This window comes from Haemaphysalis longicornis, unplaced genomic scaffold (genome assembly GCF_048455015.1).
Source record: "Haemaphysalis longicornis isolate Haplotype H1 unplaced genomic scaffold, Haemaphysalis longicornis Haplotype H1 scaffold_12, whole genome shotgun sequence".
Taxonomy (NCBI): domain Eukaryota; kingdom Metazoa; phylum Arthropoda; class Arachnida; order Ixodida; family Ixodidae; genus Haemaphysalis; species Haemaphysalis longicornis.
In genome coordinates, this window is record NW_027526225.1 from 119,646,257 (window position 1) to 119,653,271 (window position 7,015).

The 7,015-nt window shown below is 45.3% G+C and overlaps 2 non-coding genes across 2 annotated transcripts; one reads left to right on the forward strand and one right to left on the reverse strand.

Moving 5' to 3' along the window:
- Positions 1-637: 637 nt before the first annotated feature.
- Positions 638-710, reverse strand: Trnaa-agc (transfer RNA alanine (anticodon AGC)). Its single transcript has one exon. It is a non-coding gene; the product is annotated as a tRNA-Ala (tRNA).
- Positions 711-1,024: 314 nt separating this feature from the next.
- Trnar-acg (transfer RNA arginine (anticodon ACG)) lies at positions 1,025-1,097 on the forward strand. Its single transcript has one exon. It is a non-coding gene; the product is annotated as a tRNA-Arg (tRNA).
- Positions 1,098-7,015: the final 5,918 nt, after the last annotated feature.

Here is a 7,015-nt window from a genome sequence, read left to right on the forward strand (position 1 = left end):
TGGCGGGCACAGAACAGGGGGGACAGGGAGGATTTGGCGGGTAGGAAGGAAGTGAGTAGGCTTGGTCAGCGCCTTCGTTATGGTGTGGTTTGAAAGGAGGCGCTGCCAGCTGCTGACTCGTAGAGTTCCTGTATGCGGGAGCTATATACAGGAACTCTACTGACTCGGTCTGACCATTCCCGTTGCTATCTTCGATTGCGCACAGACTTTCATACAATAATTAATGCGATGCGGGCCGGGGTTAAAAACTCCACAAATTTCAGTTGTAGGTCCCTTCACCTACGTGGAGTTTCGAACAAATAAGGTTTGGGCTAGGTTGTTGAACCACTTTGGTTAAAGGCAAAGTGATTTAAAAAAAGCAAACGCGAAACAATTTTTTTTTACTGAGCTCTTCGCCTAGATTCATCGACTCCATCGTAACAGGTGGTCGCTCAAACATTTCGGGCCAAATAAAGTCTTTTCTTTCTCCTGTCCCAGTAAGTTCTACTTGGTCCGAGCTACACAGCACATTTCAACATTAAGTTCCATTTGGTGTGCGGAATGCGCGCACTGATCACACCATTGGTTTAATGTTTTGATCACTACAGTGTTGCACAACGCAATTAAAAAAAAAAAAAAAAACACTTGATACTAAAAGTGGAGGTGCGGGGTATCGATCCCCGTACCTCTCGCATGCTAAGCGAGCGCTCTACCATCTGAGCTACACCCCCAGCAATTCCCGCTGTATTTACGAGGCATTATAAAACTTTGTCAAATAAGCACACATGTTACTTTGTAATAGCCGCTGCAACTCTGTCTTGACGGAATTGTTCGTGGAGGTAATCATCTTTCGGCATGGTTCTTCACGTCATGTTTATCCGACACGTTTCAGCATCGACACATGCTTCACATATGGCGAATAATGAACTTATAGCGGCAGTACACAGGAGTCTAGTTTTTTGAGTGTCAAACTTCGTTTGAGAGCTCAGCGTATTGCTATAAACTTCCGAATATCGCTAGGCCTGTATGCCCTTCTCTTCGTTGCGGGCCTGTGGCGCAACGGATAACGCGTCTGACTACGGATCAGAAGATTCCAGGTTCGAATCCTGGCAGGCTCGGACTAATTTTACTTTTTTCGCACACAAAAAGTTTGGAAATGCTGATTTTACGAATACCGTGCTTTTTTAACACTTGAAAGGGCGGGTTCTGTGGCTCCGTTTGCAGTGCAGGAAATCCCGTACTGTTCCGATTAGGAGATATGAATAAGTGCCGTGTGTGTGGCCTGTTCGACGCCTGCACACGGATACTTCAACGGACTTTTTCTGTATCCGTCAAGTATTTAACAATTTACGGAGTATTTAACAGCGTTTCAGAAAACCGGAAAAAAAGTTTAAATATACGGCAAACTCCTGTAAACCGGCAAGCCAGCGCAAGCCTCTGCCCCGTGGCAGAGAGGAATCTCTAGAGTTGTGTCGCTCGTATGCACGCCTCCTTCTGACAAGTGCCCCCTAGTCTCCTCCACGCCCCGCCATGTACTATAAGTCTATATTATTCTCCGTGTGTCCTGGCGTGTTCTCTTCCTGCGTTTCGTGTATGTCCCTACAATCTCTCTGCTGTCACTTTTTGTCTCTGTTGTCGTCTTCTTTTCGTTTGTTTGTTTTTCTTTCCAATCCTTGTCTAATTTATTCAACGCGTTTTACGCTCCCTCTACCCACTCAGTGGCGGGCTAGCAGGCGCACCTGCGTAAGGGTCTCTACCTTTCTGCCTAGCCGTGCACGCCACTGGGTGGGCACACTGACTTTGCAAATAAAATTACTTACTTACTTACTAAATTCCTAACACAAAAGACAGCGTCACCCCAAGCGCGTTCGTTCCTTTATATGCACATACGCAGTTCTGCATAAATAATTGATGAATTCCAACAACAAACAACGAAAAACAAAATGCAGACCTTGAAGATGGCGATGTCGCGTTAGAAAAACAATATAAAAAAAGGTGGTCCGGACAGTTTATCGAACGCCGTTTTATCGACGGACGTTTTATCAAAGCCGTTTTATTGAAAGTGTTTTTCCCTTTCTCGTGTTACAAAATTTGCAGTACTTTTTTTTACTTTCCTCCTCGCTATTTAAAATTGCAAATCTTGTCTCCATATCGAGCCTATTTAACCAGAATGTGTAGTCTTTGCACTAGTTGTATTTTATTTCCTGCGTGCTTTTTGTTTTTTGGGATGTGCGAAATTTGGCTTCACAATTTTTTTGTTCTGTTCATTGCGCAGGTGGTACTGCCATAACGAATCTCCTTGTGTACTAGCCGTCCCTCTGATCCGAAGCATATCACAGCATTGTGGCGTATAGACTAGAATGCCTCTACATGCTTCGTACTTCGTGTCGACAGATAACCTAATTATTTCGCCGCGCATGTTGTACATAAGTAAGACACTTCTTGGCGCTGGTGTCCAATGTCAAAAACCTAACTGGAACGCTAGCAAGAGTCTCCCGATTTCTGACTTCCTAATTCTTAATGGGCCCTGAGTTCAGTTGCTAAGAGGTTACCAAGCCTTGTCCTACTGTTCTCGATATGCCTATCTTAGAACTAACGAGAAAAAAGTTCGTTACAAAATTAGTCACCATACTGCAGGATGGTTCGTTTTCATCTCTCCCCCCTCATTGCGCCCCAGCATACCTGGGGTTTTTAGCCCATATTCTTTTGCCTTTTTTATCATAAGGCATAAAAAAAACAGTAAGATCAAAATAGTAAACCCCAAATGTAGAGAAATCGTGAAGGTCTACTCACTACAGCGTTGTCACCCGATTACCTGGAAATAAAAATGTAAAATCGGAAGAAACTGAGAACGCGCAAACAAAATCTAATATGGCACGTGCGATTAGCTGAACAAAGCAGAAAAAAAAAACCCAACGAAATGCGCTGTCTGGTCTGGCGTGTTCCTCCAAGACTGGTGAATCGAAGGAGGGGCGTAAGAGTGCACTGATGCATAAGTAGAGAATTATACGAAATCCTGTATTTTTTAGCATGATTAACAAAAAACGTAAATTGTTATGGGGTGGGCAATTGTACAGAATTGTCTTAGGTTACGAGTTTCCCTAGTGCGAGATGACCCATGACGACTTGTCCTACTTGAGTTGGCTGTGACGGGTTCCCTTGTGACGAGTTCTCCTGGACTACAGCACTTCTGTTTGGCCCTGACCCCTCCCCCACCTCTCACACACACACGCCCCTGTTCAATTCATAGCACTAATCATTCCGAAGTTCTTGGCACTATATTTCTCCAGATGCAAACAATGTGACCACATGGTCCGAGTAGGAGTCGCGTGCAAACCACGTGGCGAAAAATTGGGGGAGGGCAAGGCTTTGGATCACGTAATGATAAGCCATGGCGCAAGGGATATATGTGGCAACACGAGCCTAAATACAACGATATGCATCCAAGGAATATTGCGCACGAGATTAGGGTTGCTTGTATATTGGCAAATTCTGTAATGTAAACAAGGGGGGCATACATGCTTGAGTGCAATCAATGGAGACGTAAAAAATAAAGAATAAAAAAAAATCAAAGGGGTTCAAAAACACGGGAGAGACGTGTCAACATATATAGGCGGGTTTTTGTGTGTAATGCCCGCCAGAGACCATGTAGAATTGAAGCTAACTGCACAATAGGTTAATGCGATGGCCTGTTAAACAAAATAAACCCTGAAAATTACAATGAAAGCCAAAAAACCACCCTTTCGATAAAACGGACGTAGGTGGCTCGATAGAACGGCATTCGATAAAACGGCGTTCGATATATCGACAAAGTGTCTGGGAACCCAAAAAATCTATTTGCTACGTGTGCGTGTGTGACCTGCGATTTTCGGCCCACACATACCACACATACCAGGATTCTTTTTACACAGCAATATTATGCGCACAGAGGAGGTACTTCCAACTGGCAGTGCTGATCTCCAGCCATTGAGTGGCACGAGGCACGTTTGCATTGACAAGTTTTTTAAAGACGATAGTCTTTATTAGGCTACTTAAACCCAGAAATTTTGGTCTGTCTGTCTGTCTGTCTGTCTGTCTGTCTGTCTGTCTTGAAAGGATAAATTTATTATCAAAAATTCCTGGTATCAATGATACAACGTAACAACTAGAAACAAACAAGTGCAGCGCCGGTTGCTACAAAACTAATAGATCACGAAGGCTGCAAGTAACAGACACTTACAGAAACGCATAAACAGCTTCAAGTTGATTGTAGACAAAAGATTAACATACAAACAATTTAGAGTTGCTTACAACCAAAAGATTAACATGCGAGGTAAACAATGATACAAAAACATTCGCTTCAAGAATGCAGCAATATACAGAACAGGTTTGGTAATATGTCACAGCGGGTACTCTACCGCACTAACACAATTCTAACACCAAAATAACTTGTTACAACGAAAATCCCTAAGGACACAGGTCTGAATAACCCTTTTGTTCGAAACCTCAATAAACCGGGTAGACCAATGTCGCAGAAACTCTTCCTCGCCCAAAAGGGCCAACTCGCCTTCCAAAAAGGTCACGAGGTGTTGTCTGAAAAAGGAAAGCAAGGGCCACTGCATACGTAGCCTGCGATTCTGTGCTACAGCCCTGCAGTGATTACGCCATAGTATATAATCGCCAATTACGACGAATAGTTTGCCTAGGGGTGTGCCAAGGCACTGTTCTCTCAGTTGATACCGTTCAAGCCCAAAACTTGGAGCGGCACGGTGTATGATGCGCCAAAAGCAACGCGCAACACTGCAGCTTGAGAAAGTGTGAGCCATGAATTCTGGTTGACCGCAGTTGGGACAGGAGAGTTCTGTGTTACTCCCCAGCGAAATAATCTGTCTTTTGTGGGAAGAATTCGCCACGCTTTTTGCCACTGCAGGGATGTTTTTGGCGTCCTCTGGCAGCCTACCTGAAGTCAGCCGTAACCAGGGGAAATCTGGTGGATCCACACGTCTGCCCGATCTCGCAGTAACTATTTTTTCACACAGCCGGGCAGGTTGCTCATTCACAAAATCTAGATCAGCATCCAGTGCACGAATTTTCTTAGCTAAAGTAATGACGGACTTGAAGAGTCTTGACGGGATAGCTGCACTAGGGGGGGGGGGGGCAGGTTTCTGGCCGGAGTTAGTCAAAGAACCCGTCTAGAAGGACCGAGAAACTATAGGATCAAAGGTCTGCCCGGAGCTTCTACGTCACTGAGAAGTGAAGAGACGACTCTAAGGGCCAACAACTGGCTCATGAGGTCGATGCAAGGGAGACTATAACCCCCAGAGCGGCGTGGGAGGTGCAGGGCATCCCTCGCTAAACGCTCCGTGCTTCCATCCCAAAAGAAAGAAAAAATATCGCGGGACACTTTGAGCGTAACAGGATTGGAAGGCAGCATAATCCTGGAGACAAAAAAGAATTTAGCAAGAAAAAACGCATTTAATCAGATACGATCTCTCCGAAAAAGAGAGGTTGAAAGACCTAGCCCTAGCAACATTCTTTTGAATATCATCAACTAACTCGGGCCACATGTCTGGAGAAACACCTTCTTCGGTAAATTTGACGCCGAGAATCTTCAGGTATCAAACTATTGTTAAGTTATGGATGGGGGTGAATGTATCGTTTTCCAGAGGGAGGACAGCACTTTTTGTGACATTTAACTCGGCACCTGAAAGTCGAGCATAAGACTCGAAGTCCCCTAAAACAGCCGTGAGGCTATCAGTGTCCCGGATAAAAATAGTCACGTCATCTGCGTACGCAGACACTTTAACCGAGCCTTGTCCGGGCAGGGGGAGACCCCTAATTTTGGGATTATCAACGAGTTTTCTGGTGAAGGGGTCTAGACATAAGACAAAAACAAGCGGCGACAAGGGGCATCCTTGTCTGACACCTCTATGAATTGCAATTTCACCCTGTTCCACACAATTAATGACCAGGTCACTGGATAAATTATCATACAATTCTCGGAGAAGCTGAACGAATTCAGGGGGAAACCCTTATGCCAGGAATATGGCAAGCAGGTATGAATGATTGACCCTATGAAATGCCTGTTTTTGGTCTAAAGAGACACACAGGCCAGCAATACCAGTTTGGTGCGTATAGGCTAGTATGTCTCGGGTTAGGTTAAGTGCCGAAAAAATATTTCTGTATGGGACCAAGCCAACCTGTTGGAGTGAGAGGAGGTCCGGCCAAAGAGCTTTAATTTTGGACACCAAAAGGGAAGTTAAAATCTTGTAGTCCGAATTCAAAACGGTTATTGGCCTGTAAGGACTCTGTAGAGAGGGGACTTTTCCTTCTTTCAAAAGGAAGATTAGACGGCCTCTCTTAAACGAGTTTGGAAGCCGCTGATCTGCTAGGATTGAATTTATAAGTTGCACTAAGGAAGAGCCTAATTCTGGCCAGCAACGCTTGTAGAATTCTGTTGGCAAACCATCCGGACCAGGCGCCGATCCGGTTTTCATTTCTCTAGTTTTAGCTGTCCGTCCGTTCCGTCGCGTACGTAGCTAGCGTGTTTACGGGGACCCGTCTGGGCACTTGGGCATTCGTCACGGTAGGGGGATTAGTTCCGCGCGCCTGCCTTCGCCATGTCCGCGCCTCTTCGCCCTTCCTCCTTGCCCTTCCGTGCGCGCAGGCGCAGACCGGTCCCGGTAAACCCGGTAACAACGTAACGAACGGAACGGCCGGACTGCTGAGCTCGGAACAGGTTACGTCCTTCAGTATTTGGGAGTGTATGCTTTGTGGAACCTAAGGTAGGGAATTTGAAGCAGTACATAGTTGTTCTATCATGTGACTTTCATCTACCTCGAGCGAATATCCTGCAAAGACCTCAGAAAAGAAAGAAAGAAAGAAACCCTGATTTTACAGCTGATGGCTCTGTGGAGATGGTGTTATCCGGGCAGCGCACACACTGGAGTTTCACGCGTCACCAAAAATCTGTGAATTTCTAAACTACCGTGGCAAGGACCATGAATATTGTAGGAAGCAGATGGTTGCATTGCTTCATTTAGTTGGCGTTTGTACC